Source organism: Schistocerca piceifrons, chromosome 4 (genome assembly GCF_021461385.2).
Source record: "Schistocerca piceifrons isolate TAMUIC-IGC-003096 chromosome 4, iqSchPice1.1, whole genome shotgun sequence".
Lineage (NCBI taxonomy): Eukaryota > Metazoa > Arthropoda > Insecta > Orthoptera > Acrididae > Schistocerca > Schistocerca piceifrons.
Genome location: NC_060141.1, coordinates 13,060,204 through 13,078,897, shown reverse-complemented (window position 1 = coordinate 13,078,897; position 18,694 = coordinate 13,060,204).

Sequence of the window (18,694 nt, the reverse complement as noted above, 5' to 3'; positions counted from 1 at the left end):
TCGTAAGGTACCGAAACTAGATAGATAGGGTAATGCGTTGATGCGGAACCGGTTTATACTGCAAAAATATAGTTCCAGTTTTGGCCACCAGGAAGAATTCTATCAATACTATCTCGTCGATGCCTCCGGTGCTCATATTCATCAATATATGTTAGCGACAGTTAATAATGAAACCAACATCTTCCATTTCTTAGTTGTTTGACCTTTTCTGCCAACTTCCCGTTCCAAATTCATTACATATGGAACCATTTCGTATTCGTTTTTACTTGCGCAGCGGCAGATTTGCTCACGGTGGCCAAAGTTGGAACTAATTTTTTCCATCGTAAGTCGATTCCACATTAACACATTAGAATAGTGCACTAATTGTTCAATCGGTTCTTGGTGGAATATTGTATACACTATGACTGAAAACACACACAACACTGGAGTAAAAATGGTACAAATGGTTCTGAGCACTATGGGACTTAACTACTGAGGTCATCAGTCCCCTAGAACTTGGAACTACTTAAACCTAACTAACCTAAGGACATCACACACATCCATGACCGAGGCAGGATTCGAACTTGCGACCGTAGCAGTCCCGCGGTTCCGGACTGCAGCGCCTAGAACCGCACGGCCACCGCGGCCGGCTAACACTGGAGTAATATGCTACAATATATTCTACAATATCATGGAATAACTGCCTAGTTTAGCTGCCATTCGATCGTTACATCCAACACTAGAGTTCTGTGAGTAGCTGCGCTTAAATTACAGGCAGTCATCGTTTAGAACGACTGGACGCGTGGGCCATGTAACATACAGAGTCACACTAAGGTTATTCTGTGACCATGGAAGAAATGCAACAGCTGCGCTCCCTGTAAAATCATATTTCTGCAACATTTTCTGTGTAGATTTAGCAATACTATAAATATAAGTAGATGTACTGAAATGGTTCGGAATTAAAACATAACAATTTATGAATAATAATGATGAAACATAATGCATTTGTAACACCACAGCTCTGTACTGATTTATTTTGCCTTTTGTTTTGTTTAGTGATACATCGTTGAGTTTCTGTAAATGTTGTTGGATTGAATCGATACCATGAGAGTGTTTATTCTTTTCTGTGTAAAAACTTTGATGTCATGGTTTGATTCTATGCAATGCATTGTATCTATAATTTGGTTACTTTGTCTCATTTGCAAGGAACAAAACTTACTGTATATAATTGTAATTTCTGTGTGAATAATTTTTTTGTAGACATGTCAATATACGCAAATATTCTGTTTTATTTAATATGTTTGGTTGCTGTTATGTAAACTGCTGACCTTCACTTAGGGTTCTTAGTTATTTTGTATGTAAAAGGTGTTGTGGTTCCCCTCCGCAACGGAACTGAGTAGCGCGCGCAAATTGTGGTAGGCATAGGAAGAAGAGGTGGATCAAGAGCCAGTCGGGGACGAGCACCCAAACTGTTAACTGCTCATGTAAAAGTTGTGTATTGTGCTGGTGCCGAGAGAGGCTTTTGGTGCCGTTTCCCAAGGTGCTAATAACTCGGATGGGTGGATAAAGATCGGGAACTATTCTGGAATTGGTATCTATCATCACTACCCAGAAATGACAGAGTCCAGCATTTCTACTTGCAAATCCACCAACCAACATGCACTCGGCACCACATTGCGCAGTCACTGTAATGCACCGCCGCCGTCAGTGTCAGCCAGTTTGCCGTGGCATACGGAGCTCCATCGCAGTCTTTAACACTGGTAGCATGCCGCGACAGCGTGGACGTGAACCGTATGTGCAGTTGACGGACTTTGAGCGAGGGCGTATAGTGGGCATGCGGGAGGCCGGGTGGACGTACCACCGAATGGCTCAACACGTGGGGCGTGAGGTCTCCACAGTACATCGATGTTGTCGCCAGTGGTCGGCGGAAGGTGCACGTGCCCGTCGACCTGGGACCGGACCGCAGCGACGCACGGATGCACGCCAAGACCGTAGGATCCTACGCAGTGCCGTAGGGGACCGCACCGCCACTTCCCAGCAAATTAGGGACACTGTTGCTCCTGGGGTATCGGCGAGGACCATTCGCAACCGTCTCCATGAAGCTGGGCTACGGTCCCGCACACCGTTAGGCCGTCTTCCGCTCACGCCCGAACATCGTGCAGCCCGCCACCAGTGGTGTCGCGACAGGCGTGAATGGAGGGACGAATGGAGACGTGTCGTCTTCAGCGATGAGAGTCGCTTCTGCCTTGGTGCCAATGATGGTCGTATGCGTGTTTGGCGCCGTGCAGGTGAGCGCCACAATCAGGACTGCATACGACCGAGGCACACAGGGCCAACACCCGGCATCATGGTGTGGGGAGCGATCTCCTACACTGGCCGTACACCACTGGTGATCGTCGAGGGGACACTGAATAGTGCTCGGTACATCGAAACCGTCATCGAACCCATCGTTCTACCATTCCTAGACCGGCAAGGGAACTTGCTGTTCCAACAGGACAATGCACGTCCGCATGTATCCCGTGCCACCCAACGTGCTCTAGAAGGTGTAAGTCAACTACCCTGGCCAGCAAGATCTCCGGATCTGTCCCCCATTGAGCATGTTTGGGACTGGATGAAGCGTCGTCTCACGCGGTCTGCACGTCCAGCACGAACGCTGGTCCAACTGTGGCGCCAGGTGGAAATGGCATGGCAAGCCGTTCCACAGGACTACATCCAGCATCTCTACGATCGTCTCCATGGGAGAATAGCAGCCTGCATTGCTGCGAAAGGTGGATATACACTGTACTAGTGCCGACATTGTGCATGCTCTGTTGCCTGTGTCTATGTGCCTGTGGATCTGTCAGTGTAATCATGTGATGTATCTGACCCCAGGAATGTGTCAATAAAGTTTCCCCTTCCTGGGACAATGAATTCACGGTGTTCTTATTTCAATTTCCAGGAGTGTATTTCAAACACACAAAGTCACTTAATTATAGAAAGTTTCAATTACTCTTGCTATTCAAGTCAAATTCTATACAATATTGGGTTCCTCTTGTGTATTAACAGTGCATATTAATGGTGTAACAGGATCCACAGTTTGTCTATTCTGCTCATGCCAGATAACGATTAACAGAAAGACCACTATCTATGAAAACAGTAACTTCTTAACTCAAAGGACAGTGAGAAGTAATTTGTTAGTGAACTCCATTTAATTTTCATTCTATGGAGAAGGTGATTAGCAGTGAGTGACTTAATCTATGCATACTAATTAATTTTGCAGTGAACCATATCCATATTTCATGTCAGATAGGAATATGAACGTATGTCAAATTTATGATTCTAAAGTGCATTGTAATAGGAATATTATTGAAACCATTCAGTTTGAACAAGCATTGAAAGCAAAAAAGTGGATGTCATTATCTGTTATACGAATAGCCTTGTTCTTCTATAACTGTTAACACTTTCACTTTCCTTAACGGTAACATCTGCTAGTGACAGAGTTCATTGCACTCTCTTGTGACCAAGTATAGGCTGTGATTGTCCATTGAAGTTACTTATTTTCAGATTCTTGAACAAGAATGTTACTTGGCTCTGAACACTATGGGACTTAACATCTGTGGTCATCAGTCCCCTAGTACTTAGAACTACTTAAACCTAACTAACCTAAGGACATCACACACATCCATTCCCGAGGCAGGATTCGAACCTGCGACCGTAGCGGTCACGCGGTTCCAGACTGAAGCGCCTAGAACCGCACGGCCACACCGGACGGCGAATGTTACTTATTCTTATGCCTAATTAGGCTGGCGACCGTTTTTATTATCATTTGGACTCTGTGGATAAGCAAAATATTGTTTGTTACTGTTTAAATATTTACGTAATTCTGACTTTCACTTCCGATAAGCCACTTCCGTTAGGTAAATCGCGGTCAACAAAAAAAAATTCCTTTCATAGGGTAACACTGCTCTGCTTCTTTATACTGCAACTGCTTTAAAAAAATAGTTTCATTTATACGAACTGCCTCCAGCTTTGAGGTTATAGTATAGCAGTAGCGGACGGTAGAGTTATACACTCAGTAAACATTAACTGTAGCACTGTAGAGTTGTGGCATCAGGCTCAAACAGGCTGTCGCAACCGTGTGAGGGGTGTTTAGTCCAGCCACCTACGTAGTTCGGAAGCTGCATTCCGAAATAATGCACGGGTGGTATTCCGCAGTGCTGCAGTCTGCCGTAGCGGTGGACTGGACCGCTACCTGCCATAACGCTGCACTTTTCATCGGCAGCCGGCCATGTCATGGGGAGCAGGCTGCCGTCACCACACACGTGGCAAGAGCCACGTGCAGATACTCTCCGCTAAGCTGTCACCAGTACATTAGACTTCAAGGATATCTTCACGACATTCATCGTGTTAGTCCTCGGTCAAATCTGTGGCAGCGGAGCTACATCCTCATGGAGAAACAACACGAACTAGGCGAAGCTGCTGGTCTACAAGCCGTCAGCTGCTCCTGTGAATCCAGGTTCCGAACTGGTTTCGCCTAGCCGGGGCCACCCTTTGTGTTCAGCATGGGGCGTCTGCACGTTCCCGGCGGCCCCCTAGGGCTGCCTGCAGTATACGCGAGTGGAGTGCAGCCGTCAGCTCGCTACCCGCAGAGCGTTCAGCCGTGGTGCGTCAGTACCCCGCCAGCCACTGTCGGGCTGTGCCAAGTCTCCACCGATCAGCTCACACGCTTGGCGCCCTCCAACCACAGCCTTTCTTAATGCACCTGCCTCTCTCGGAAATCTCCCCTAAAGAAACCTACTTTCACGATACATTTTAAAACTTCTCTGTGCTTGATTTCTCGAGCATACTTGTTATGTTACAAGCGGAAGTGGCGATCCCGTGGCTGTGGTGTCACAATAGCCCTCAATATGGGCACGACCCCATTAAGAGTCGTGTCGTACGGCTACAGTACTAAATAAGTGTCAAATTCTGTAAACAATTTTTGGTATTCGGCTGCGTCCTTGTAAACTACTAAAACAGCTAAATCTCAGACGTTTCGACCGACTTGCTGTAGTCCTCTTCAGGCTTGTTTCAGTAGCTTATAACGACGTGACCCACTACTCCAAGTAATTTTGTCCAGAATGACACCGCCTGTGGAAGCCTATGAACTTACAATAAATTCTGTATTCTTTCTAACGAACCTGGCAGCAAGGCACAATCTATATCTTACTGTTCATGGGGCTAATACACATTTCTTTTGGTTTGTTACCCCATTCTACACAAAATAGGTAAGAACACTGTTGCAGAAACAACGAAAAAACCGTGCAAAATTTAAAATACATAATCTCTCCAAGACTGGTGCTGTAAATGTCGTGTGACTAGGGCCTCCCGTCGGGTAGACCGTTCGCCGGGTGCAAGTCTTTCGATTTGACGCCACTTCGGCGACTTGCGCGTTAATGGGGATGAAATAATGATGATGAGTAGGACAACACAACACTCAGTCCCTTAGCGAAGAAAATCTCCGACCCAGCCGGGAATCGAAACCGGGAATTAAGCATTGGCGTTGTGTCACGCTGACCACTCAGCTAGCCGGCCGAAGTGGCCGTGCGGTTAAAGGCGCTGCAGTCTGGAACCGCAAGACCGCTACGGTCGCAGGTTCGAATCCTGCCTCGGGCATGGATGTTTGTGATGTCCTTAGGTTAGTTAGGTTTAACTAGTTCTAAGTTCTAGGGGACTAATGATCTCAGCAGTTGAGTCCCATAGTGCTCAGAGCCATTTGAACCATTTGAACCACTCAGCTACCGGGGGCGGACAAGATTGGTGCTGACTTACTGAAGCTCGAAACCTAGCGCGGACTTAAATGCAAGGGGCTTCTAATAGTTTCCACGTCGAAACACTGCCTCAAAATCTGACAGAAATTCCAAATAGATTATGGTCATATGTAAAGTACACCAGCGGGAAGACACAACAGAAGCTTGACTTCAAGAAAGCAATGGTAATGTTACCGATCATAGTGCCACTAAAACGGAGCTACGAAACACGGTTTTCCGAAATTTCTTGATGAAAGAAAATGCAAAATATATCGCAGCATTCGAATCAGAAACAGCTGCCAACGTGAGTAATTTACACGCACACACCCTCACTGTAGTGGAGCTACTTCGGTCCTCCAGTGCTTCGGTCCTTTAGTAAAGGCAGGGCATCCAATGCCGGTTGTGTACCAATTAGACCTCCTCCTGAGTATGCTGAAGAAATTGCTCCATTTTTAGCAACCGTATGCAACGGCTCATTCGATGAGCGATCCATATCTACAGACCGAAAAGTTGCACGGGTCACACCAATTCTCAGCAAAGGAAATAGTGGTAATCTACCGAATTTCATACCCATATCACTTATGTCTATTTCCAACAGCATGCTGGACATAGACTATGTTCGAACATTACAAATTACCTGGAAGAAAACAATCTATTGACACATAGCATAGATTCAAGAAACATCGTTCTTGTGAACCACAACCAGCTCTTTATTCACACGAAGTCCGTGGTAGCTGAGTGGCAGTCGGCTTTTGGCGGCCGTGGTGTGCGGACCTCCGGCGTGTGCTGTGCGCTGCGGTCTGCTGCGCTCCGCTCGGTAAGTCAAGCGCCTGTTACTGCGTTATTTGAGACTCTTGATGGATTCATATTAGAAGGAGAGATGGATCAGCCTAATAGGAGAGACACATTGAAATTTGTTTTTGACCAGAAAGGGCAGAGACCGAATTCGTTCGAAATTGAGACGTGGTTAGAAGAAGTTGTGAAAATTTCGTTTGAGGATATTATAGGTATTCACCTTTCAATTGTGAATAGTATTGTGTATGTCAAGCTTAAAAGCACGGAATTGTGTGACAAAATTGTTGAATCTAGTGGCGGAACATTTAAGTTCAAACATCACGATGGCAATGTTAGTGAAGTTCGTGTTACGCATGCTGGCTTTGGATTAAGAACTGTCCGTATCTTTGAGCTACCATTTGAAATCACCACTGAGCAGATCAATTCCGTGATAGCTCCTTATGGGAGAATAATTAGCAATTTTGCAGAAAAGTGGTCTGCTGCTCACAAGTTCCCCGTCTTGAATGGTATCAGGCAACTGCGAGTGGATTTACACAAGCACATACCCTCGTATATAAATGTTTGTGGTTATCGGGCTATAGTAATATATGATGGGCAGCCAAGAACCTGCGCGTCTTGCGGCGGCACAGGCCATGTCCGCTCGCAGTGTATACAACGCCGAGTGGCCCAGCTACCTGCGGGCGAAGCAGTGAGACCCCCGGCCATGTCAACGTTGCCTGTAACTTACGCAGCGGCAGCCGCTGGACAACTCCATACGCGTGACGCTCCTGACGCTACTCGGGACGCTACCCAGGATGATGCAGCTCGCGACAATGAAGTGATAATGGAAGTTAGCGACTCTACGGGGACAACACAGCCAAAGAGTCAAGAAAAAGAACCAAATATCTCTGTTCAAATAGAACAAACTCCTGAACCGGTTATAGTCCTTCAGAATGAGCAGTCTCCAGAAAACCACAAGGAAATCAACCCATCACTTGCCAGAGAACAAGACCGAGCGCAAGAAACCCAAGATGTAATGGAAAACGATGAAACCTCCCCAAGATTCAGTCCTCCAAGGAAACATAAAAAGAGGAGACTAGCTCATAAGGGAGCTGAACAACTGGCACCCCCTTTGCGAGAAAAAGCAAAGCAGATTAGCAACAAACTGCATGAAGAACAACATCGTAATCCGGTTCTGAGTATGCAGGCACCTGACCCCTTGCAAGCCAAATCAAATACACCATGCCCCATGTCAACGGAGCAGTCGTCAAACGAGAGGTTGAAGCTGATAGTAAATTTCGATGCAGACAAGGTTTTCCCTGATGCTAGAAATGCAGAAAAAGAGACATCGAAAGCTAATCAACACAAAACCTGGGCTGATGAATCGGATGAAATGCATCAAGATGAAGAATTGAACGAAACTGGAGGAACGGAACAGACTTCTGCCCCAAGAGATCAACTGAAGGCGATGAATACATCATTGCCGGAACATACATGTGAAAAAGGATTTTCCTCCGACAGCACTTCGTATGACGAATACTGACTTCGGTAATGAATAGGACAATATGAACGCAGCGCAAGCCTACAAAATCGCTACGTTGAACATTAATAAGATACGCTCCTCCCTGCATTTACAACATCTGCAAGACTTTCTATACGCTGCTGACGTTGATATACTACTGTTACAGGAAGTAACAGATATTAAATTAGAGAAGATACGTGGATACAACGCCACAATAAACCCCGGTTACGGTGCAGAGCTGGGAACCGCAATTCTCACGAAAGAAGGCATCCGTGTCACACAAATAGCAAAACTTGAAAACAGCAGAGGGGTTGCAGTGACTGTTAACAATGCCCGCATCATCAACGTTTATGCACCGTCAGGCAACAATAACAGGCGTGCTAGAGCGGATTTTTTTAGAAGGGAAATCGTTCATCTCTTCGGTACACGTCAAGATTATATAATCCTAGCCGGCGATTTTAATTCTGTACTTAGCCCGAAAGACCAGACACCGAATTTTAACAAGTCCGTAGAACTGGAAAGAATAGTCCACCAAATGCAGTTAACCGATACCTGGGAACATACCCATGGCGCACAGGCCGGTTTCACATATTTTAACAGTCACTCAGCAAGCAGGCTAGACAGAATTTACGTGTCGTCCAACCTTAAGAACCATGTACTCCAGTCTGAGGTCTGGCCCACTATGTTTTCTGACCATGCCGCGTACATCACCACAGTAAATTTGGAAAAACAAGAGACTTACCGAGCGAGGGGCATATGGAAACTCATTACACATCTCCAAGATGAGGAATGTCGCGTAGCATTTACTAATGTGTGGCAAGAATGCGAGAAACGATTCCCGCGATACAGTTCTGCCATAGCTTGGTGGTTACAATGTGCGAAGCCTAAAATAAGAAGAATGCTGATGGATTACTCGCGACAGAAAAGTTTCTGGATTAAAAAGACGACTGAATTTTATTTTAGCTGCCTTAGAGACCTGTACACCTTGGACACACGATTAATGGAGAACTTTAGCCGGATTCAGAAAGTCGAAGCAAAACTTTTGGCGCTGAAGCGGCGACAGTCAGAAGGTTTTAAAGTCAGAGCGAGACTACACAACATTGTAGAAGGGGAAGAAACGGCTATGTACCATATAATGCGTGAGAATAAGAGAGGAAACAGAAAAATACTGACAGAAGTTAAGTTACCTGATGGGACCAGGCACACAAAACAGCATGAAATTCAAAACGCTGTTCATAAATATATCTCAGATATGATTCCACCAAACCTACCGTCGACGAGGCGCGGCGTGATCTTGTTAGAAACGTATCAGGACGAATTAGTACAGAGCAAGTAGAAAATCTCATGGCCGAAATAGAAGAGGACGAATTGAAAGACGCAATAGCACAGAGTCCTAAAAATAAGTCTCCAGGACCTGACGGTATCCCCGTGGAATTCTACCAAGTGTTCTGGCCGCAAATGAAAAGCAAGTTGCTATGTATGTACAACGAAATCATGAGTGGCACTGTTGCCGCTCCCAAAGAATTTCCTGAAGGGATCATAGTTCTAATTCCTAAAAACTCACTTAGCAAAGCGATTGAAAACCTTCGCCCAGTAACATTACTCAACAGTGATTACAAAATTATGGCCCGCGTATTAGCAAGAAGAATAAAAATGGTTATTAACTCTGTAACTGGCACGTACCAAACATGTGTAGGCAAAGACAGAAACATTTATCAGAATATATGCGAATATAGGGATATAATATCAACCGCAAATGTATGCCGAATAAAATGTGCTTTAGTGTCATTAGACTTCGAGAAGGCGTTTGATAGGGTCGATCATAAGTATCTTCTTGGTATCATGGAAGTAATGGGATTCCCACCACGATTCGTGAGGATTATTCAACAAATTCTGAAAAACAGTGTAGCGCGAATAATGATAAACGGACAACTAAGTAGAGAGATTGAATTGACTGGATCCGTACGTCAAGGTTGCCCAATGTCAATGGCCCTTTTCGCAATAGCAACAGAACCTCTCCTCGCGACACTCACGCATCACCTGCAAGGACTGCATATACACGGCAAGAAAATAGTGTGCAACGCCTACGCAGATGATGTGGGCGTCCTGGTTATAAATGAAGATGAAGTGGCGAAAGCTCTTCAGATTGTACACACAAATGAACTTGCTTCTGGCGCCAAACTAAATAAAAGGAAGTCAGGCATCATGAACCTAGGCAGAGGAATATCCATGCAAAATCGTTGACAATTGACGGAAGTATCCACATTGAAATGTTTGGGTATTGAATTTAGGAGCAACATCCAACACACTATTGCCGTCAATTATAAAAAACTACTTGCAAGCATACGAGCATCTGTACAAGGAAACAGTATGAGGCAACTGGACGAGATACAGAAAATCAAACTAGTAAATGTGTATATAACATCCAAACTTAACTATGTTGTCCAAGCTTTTCCGATGCCATTAGAAACAGCCAGAAGAATTTTATCCGCGATAGGAAGCTTTGTATGCCAAGGCAACATTTTCAAAGTGAAGTTCAATACACTAACACTCCCAACAAGGAAAGGAGGTTTAAACCTTGTTGATGTCAGTTACAGGTCACGAGCGTTATATGTGTGTCGAATGTGCAAGCAATGGAAACAGATGCCCGACAGCTTAACGGCCCACTTGCTGAATGAAATTGCTCCAACAAGCATGCAGCCGCCTATAGATGTGAAGCATATACCAGCTGGTCTTTGTCACCTGAAAACTTTTCTCGTTGAGTATAGTTATATCTCCTCGAGGCTCTCAGAACAGCAGTTGAAGAGAGTAAAGGACATCTATACATATTTGATGGAAGCTAAGGACGGAAATATTATTGAAAGAAAATACCCCAACAACGACTGGTCTGCAATTTGGAAAAATATCGACGATCGGAACTTACCCTCTAAGGTGAAAGCAACTTGGTATAATGCAGTCAACAGGAAAATTTCAACTAATTCCAAATTGCACGCTATACATCTCACAAATTCGCCCTTGTGCGCGTCATGTAACCTTGACACTGAAGAACACCGATTCGTGTGTGAAAGAGTAAGAGACATATGGCATATAGTTAAGCAGAAATTAGCGACCGTTAACAGAACATCTCCAACCGTTTTCACCGCCGCAGATTTTCTGACTCCAGACGCAGTGCCATACCCTGATACGAAAGAAATGCTGTTAACTGGCTAAAAAGGCACACTGTGCACTATATCTTGAAGGCAGAAAATAAAAGCAAAGAAGATTATTGGGTGTACCTAACGACTCAGCACCATCATCTCATGCGGACAAAAGACTACAAAAAAAATTACGCATGCTTCCTAAATAGAATCATGGAATAAAATTAAACAGAGAACAATAGACAGATTAAGATTGGTACGGAATTCAGAGATGTCAGCCCTGCACGATTACAGATACCTGGAACCGGAATGTCTTCGATCCTTTCACGAGACACAGCAGAAAAGAAATCAAGTCCGTGGCAAGACGCACAGGACTATATCCTCATGAAGAAATTAGACATCAAGTTTTATGTATTGTATTCTTTTTCTTTTTTTTTATTTTTTTTTTTATGCCATACACGGAGAAGTTTTCAGTTCTAAAAAAAACGTTCTTCAAGGGGTTGCAAGATTTTATGTTTTCCTTATGAAGATGAGAGACTTCACGTATCAGTTTATTTTAATATACTTATCTTTCCATTAGCAAGAGGAAGATTCATTACCTTTAATTAATATTAAGAAGAAACATTTATTTCTCATTTCTGTTAGCTAAGGTAATTTAGACATCCAGCTTACAGAAAAAAAAAATTAAGAAGCCGAAATAAAAAAAAATAAATAAAAAATAAATAAAAAATAAAATAAAACAAAAAAATACAAAACAAGAAAAAGTGGCCGAGCACTCGCAAAAAGTAAGAAAAATGAGGACTTGGCATCAAAAACATAAAAAAGTACATACAATAAAAAAAGTAAAAAAAAAAGTTGGTAGAAGGATGGACTCATAATAACAATGATAATAATAATAAAAACGACAAAAGCAAAGAGGCTAGCCGAAGAAGGCAAAGCAAGGTGAGCGTTTGGAAGGGCTGTGAGGGGAGAAGGGAGGCCCAAAAAAAAAAAAAAAAAAAAAAAGATGGTAGAGCACTTGCCAGCGAAAGGCAAAGGTCCCGAGTTCGAGTCTCGGTCGGGCACACAGTTTTAATCTGCCAGGAAGTTTCAATTGAACAGATTGCCCTTCAGTCTCTCAAAATGATAAAAAAAAAAAAAAAGTGGTCAGCGTGTCAGAACGTCAATCCTAAGGGCCCGGGTTCGATTCCCGGTTGGGTCGGAGATTTTCTCCTCTCAGGGACTGTGTGTTGTGTTGTCCTAATCATCATCATTTCACCCCCATCGACGCGCAGGTCGCCGAAGTGGCGTCAAATCGCAAGACTTGCACCAGGCGAACGGTCTACCCGACGGGAGGCCCTAGCCACACGATCCACACGAAGTAATAGCAGGGGATCCCAAATTGATTCCATGTGTCTAGGTTTCCGCAAGTTTTTTGATAGTGTTCCTCACAAGCGTCTTCTATCAGGTGTGCTACTATACTCGTGATTTTCTGTCACAAAGGCCACAGATCGTAGTAACTGACCGAAAGGCATCTAGTAAAACGGAGGTGTTATAGGCCCTCCGCTTTTCCGAATCTATATAAACGATTTAGGAGACAATCTGAGCAGCTTTCTTAGAGTGTCTGGAGATTGTTCTGCCATCCCCTGCCTCTCACAATCATCCGCTGAGAAAATCAGTTGCAAAATTTTTAAAGCAAGATTTATGCAACGTGTGAAAAGTGTCAGTTGACTCTAAACAACAAAAAGTGTAAGGACTTCCGCATGAGTACTAAAAGGAAGCAATGAAGTTACGCATACACGACAAATCACACAAATATACAGGCTGGAGAATGAACTAAGTGCTTAGGGATTATAATCGTCTAAGGACGGCTAAGTACAGATCCTCTACGAATTTTATATCGTTCTTCCTGAAAATAGTGGCAAGTTTAGGTAAAAATGACGGAGCGGATAGTGATCAAGGACCCTTCTCTCCAAAGCAAACCACAAAGGCTCAATAATATTGAGATACTGTGACTGTAGACGCCAGGGAAGATGCGATAGTACATTCTTGTGCTCACAAAACCAGTCCTGGGTGATGCGAACTGTGTGGCCAGGGCGCCGTCGTCTTGGTACACATCATAATCACTGAGCGGGAAACATAGTTTGACGTGATGAACCTGATCATCCAAAATGGTCACATAATCCTCGCACAGTAATGATGGGCCCATGCAATACCGCGATATATCTGCTCTAATCAGTACCTAACCCTTCTAATTTTACACTCGTGGGACGTAAAGTCAACCAGAAGTTGAAAAGAGCGTGGAATAATACTCATCCGGCCAAATTGCTTTCTTGCACTGCTCCATGGTCAATGTTCTGTATCTTCGGCATCTCGTTTGAGTGTTACGAGCATTTACATCTCTGATGATGATAGCTTTCCGAATTCCAACTGGCCCTGCAGTTCTCTGTTCACGCAGCTTCTAGTTCCAACAGGTCTGGCGAGAGTGACTTTCAGACACTTTTGCAGCTGTTGCCCTCTTATTTTCCTCGCAATCTTCTTCAATGACCGTTTGTCATAATCACTCTACACAAGCACTAGTCCGCGTTGTAACTTCACGGATAATGTTTCTCGGTTTTCCTCTATGCGGTGTGAATTTTCTCTACGGCTCCTCTTGAAACAACAAACACTTCGGCTCGGTTAGTTACGGAAAACCACCCACCATAAGTGCGCCAACAATTTGCCCACGTTCAAATTCACTTAGGTCCGACATAGCGCAATTAAAACTACACACAATGCTGTTCTCAGCACCACCAACATATGCAACGTACTGCGAGCATTGCTCATGTGCTGTTCGTCGTCAAACACAACAGCCCAACCTTCAGGCTTAGACAGCATTTGCATTTAAGTTCTAGCATCCATTTGTTGTGGTGTTCCCATATTTTCCGGCAATCCCTGTACCTCTACCGGTTAGTTCTTAAACCGTCTTCCTTTCATTTTTGTCGGTCATTTGTTGCTCTCCCTCAGTCCCTGTACTTACTTCGCCACCCTCACCCAGTCCCTTCCCCCCCTTCCCCCTCCATATTCTGTCATAATAATATAATGAGAAATTTTCTGAACTTTCATGGTGAAGGCGTACAGAATCAAACACATCGTACTAAATTAAAATGATATATGTGAATATATGTTTATCATTATCCTGATTTACAGGTGATGTTCGAAAACGGTTTACCCGATAAGTCTGTTCAGCAAAGCCCGTTCTGTTTACTCATACCAAAAATCGATCTGTTGTTACGAAGAATTTATCGTGATGTAATGACGTACGGCCACGAATATCATTTACCTTAAGAAAATTCTTGCCTTTGGATGAGGTCAGTAACTGACAACAAAACAGTGAGTGTCAAAGGTAAAGGAGAAGAAAATTTCATCTAAATAATTGGTGAGAAAGCAATGTAAAAAATTTCTGTGCATCTTCTACGTTACTAGAAGATGAAAACGGCAATATTTCTTTAGACAACAGCCCTTTAGTACGTATTTTAGGAATCTAGCCATGTGGGGCACTGTGGATAAAGTGAAGAAAGCAACATGATACGAGCATAACGGCGGAAGTGTCTCATTGTCGATTGCCCCTAGTCTTCTACATAATGTCTTACATAATCTGAAATATTTACTCTGTATCGAATCTGTCTGATGTCAAATACACATTGTCTGAGTGTTATTCATTCCCATGGGCTATACACTAAAGGACAGAATGTGACAGAGTGATACACATTCTGGAGAAAATGGTACGCAGGTAGAAACAAGATGGTAGTAAACTTGCCCGTTACGGCATGTATGTCATCATGTACACAGGTTATTACAAAAAATATTCCTCATTTCACAAGGCGATAATATGGACCAAAAAGGGCAAATGTTTCAAGTAAATATGGCCACTAAAATGCCCAACTTAAGAGCTGGGAACACTTATTCATCTTCGCTACTGTGAAATTGGAGTTGAGCTCAACGAAAACTACAATTCAGTAGTTTTGGTACAGTGCGTAAATGGCGTAGTAAATGATTGGAATAACTTTCGTATTGGTATGCGTGAGAGGGTAACTGTGATCCAACGACTCCTCTTTCTTAGGTTGTTTTGCACATGGTTAGAACCGCACGTCATTCAGTGTTAGTCGATTGTGCGTTTTATGTCCTTAAAAAATACAAATTGCATCCTATAAGCAATAAAAACTAGGTGATAACGTTATTTCTGCGCTTTTATGTAATCTAAGGAATTACTTTTGATGCAAGTTCAGTTTACGTGCACAAACATAGAAAGAATATTTATAATTATTATTGTTATTTTGTAATCAATACAACATTCTTTATTATGATCACAAACATGACTTTCCTATTATTATTAAGAATTGTGGAAGTTCTTTATGAATAGCATAAACATATTTTATACAGTGTCGACGAACTGTTGAACCAGTGTTCGATTTTCTTTTGTGTTTTCTTTCTAAATTTAATCTTTTTTTATGAAATTGCATTTTCTGGCGGTATGCGATAAATCAGTATTGTTTTTTATTTTTCCTACAACATACCTCTGTTTCATGTTACAGATCAACAATTTTCGAACAAAACCTGAACTAAAAAGCGACAGTTTCAGTTTTGCAATAAATATTGTATATTTTACAGTATCACATGGTAGCAAACTACATACCAGAATCGTTCCACGTGCTACAACGCCATTTATAAATCCTCACTCAATTTCTATACGGTTCACTGTTTCCATCTTCGGGAATCCAGTAAGCCACTGATCGCGTACGCAAACAAAGCGATTGAAATGAGGTAGCTACTGAAAGATATGCAACACGCCTAACATACAGATAACGTGGTAACAATCTTAACTCTTTAAGGCTACTAGGAGAACTAATTTATGATGGTCTATGGTAGCCTGCTCTAGTTTTACAACTCAGTGTGGAAAACGTCGTTACTACTACGAGCTCTTTGCTAATATGAAGAACCTACAGAACAAAATAATCAAATGAGAACACACTCCTCTGTTATCGTCCAGGGGTACGGCATGCAGTGGACATCTGCCGGCGCTGCTACTGTAAACGATGGTCACAGTTGTTGTTTAGTGGAATGCATACATAAGTTCTAACTGGCTCAATTTGTGTTTTGATGATATTGCGTAAATGCTTGTGCATCATATTTTTATCTTTGCGTGGACGAGCATAATTGAAGCCTATTACTCCACACACGAGATAGCAGACATCAACCTCCATTTAACTTCTGGTAAATGGAAGCAACAGTGGGGCCAGTGTCCTCTGTCCTGAAAAATGCACGGAACGCTGGGTAACATAGAGATAAAAGTACGTCATTAGCTTTCGGTAAACATTCAAACCTCATACGAAGAAATAATTTATACACACTATCTAACCCGCTGGTGAGGCCTCTAAGCCGCGAACCCGATTGTTAAATAAATAATTTACAAGAACAGAGCGGTTATTATTCAAGAATCAATTTATAATCCTAGATACGTTCTTTCTTTTTCTTCATGACTTGCAGTTGTTTTCCAATGTGGTTGCTGATAACGTCAGTGAATATATTGCACATTAAGGAGAGGATGGTGACGGGCTGTAGTTTTTTCTGTGACCTGCTTGTTTTATTTATTATAAAGTATAAGAATTATTGAATTTTCCAAATTTGGAAAACTATCGTCCCACACAGGCATTCTACGAGCAATTTGTAGGTTGCTTTTATGTTAATTAGCATCGAACATTGAACATTTCTATTGTAAACAGCTTCAAACCGCTCCAATGTTCCCTCCTCAAGTAATTTGATTCACCTCAGCTGACAAATACATCTGGAATCTCAATGTTATCGATTCTGAGACCCATCATCTCTTATGTATGTGCAAACATTTAAAGAAAATTGCCAAATTTTGAAATTTTTGGTCAATTGCTTAAGTGTTAGTTTGACTGCTCATCGCCACATATACTAAGATGGTTCAAAGCAAAGTTTATAATAAAGTAAGAAAGGAAGTCAGTAACATACGAAAAATAAAACTTTTTCTACGTCGTTACATTGGGAATGCTAGTCAACTGTCTCCCATGTATTTTATTGAACTGAGTTCATAAAACCGATTTATTAACTTACATGAGTAAGTAATTGTATTTCAATATGTTTAGTCACTGTTATCACTCAACACTGAATAACTTTACTGGCCTAATGTAAATTAGTTTTGTCAGTCATATATCAGGATAAAGGGAATGCGTAGCCGCGATCTAGCCACTCACTTACACTTTTTGCGTGCTGTAAAATGGCGTAAAAGTATGTAATGCATTTGTCGGTTTGATGGAAGAAGTTGTTTTGGAACATGGGATATCTTTTCTGATGTGGGTAGCATGACCATAATTTCTAAGGAAGACTTCAGATTCCATTCCTAATTCTCTCATAGACCTGCAGAGAAAATAGCATGCACTTCTGTTTAATCAGTGTTTACCATAGTGATATTCATTGTAGTTACAATACCAGTGTAGAAGATCTTACACAAGTGGCAATATTCCTTCGATAATTTGAAACTAATGCTGAATCGCTTTGTATGGCTGCAAGTTTCTGCAGCTCGTGGTACCACTCTGACTTTCGCTTGTATTTTGTATAAGTTCTATATTTGTAACGAAATCGTTGTCAACACAGGTGAAAGGAAGGAAGATTAGTCTTAAAAGTCCATCGGGGTCATCAGTGATAGAAGCTCGAATTGGGAAAAGATGGGGAAGAAAATCGGCGGTGCCGTTTCCAAAGACCCTTGCGGCATTTGGCTGGAGCAGTTTACAGAAATCATGGAAAACGAAAGTTTGATGAACGGACGCAGATGAAAAGCGTCATTCTCTCGAAAGCGAGTCCTGTGTGCTGACACAGGTGAGAAAGGGATAACATATCAAGTATACAACCAATAGAGCTCCAGTTTTCTTTTTTGGAAGGATCTTATACACATAATAATTTTTCTGACAGGAGAACAATACACATAACTTTAGGTTTGGCTATTCTGGGCACATAATATAGAACGGTAGGAGATTGATCGCTGTGATGGATGCCTCCAGAAGGTGGGGCTACCAATAAACGAATTGTTTCTATATAACGTCATACTCTGTGGTAAATAGCATTTGTCTCCAGTTTATTACGTGGGTTCAGTAGATATACACTACTGGCCATTAAAATTGCTACACCACGAAGATGATGTGCTGCACACGCGAAATTTAACCAACAGGAAGAAGATGCTGTGATATGCAAATGATTAGCTTTGCAGATCATTCACACAAGGTTGGTGCCGGTGGCGACACCTACAACGTGCTGACATGAGGAAAGTTTCTAACCGATTTCTCATACACAAACAGCAGTTGACCGGCGTTGCCTGATGAAACGTTGTTGTGATGCCTCGTGTAAGGAGAAGAAATGCGCACCATCACGTTTCCGACTTTGATAAAGGTCGGATTGTAGCCTATCGCGTTTGCGGTTTATCGTATCACGACATTGCTGCTCGCGTTGGTCGAGATCCAATGACTATTAGCAGAATA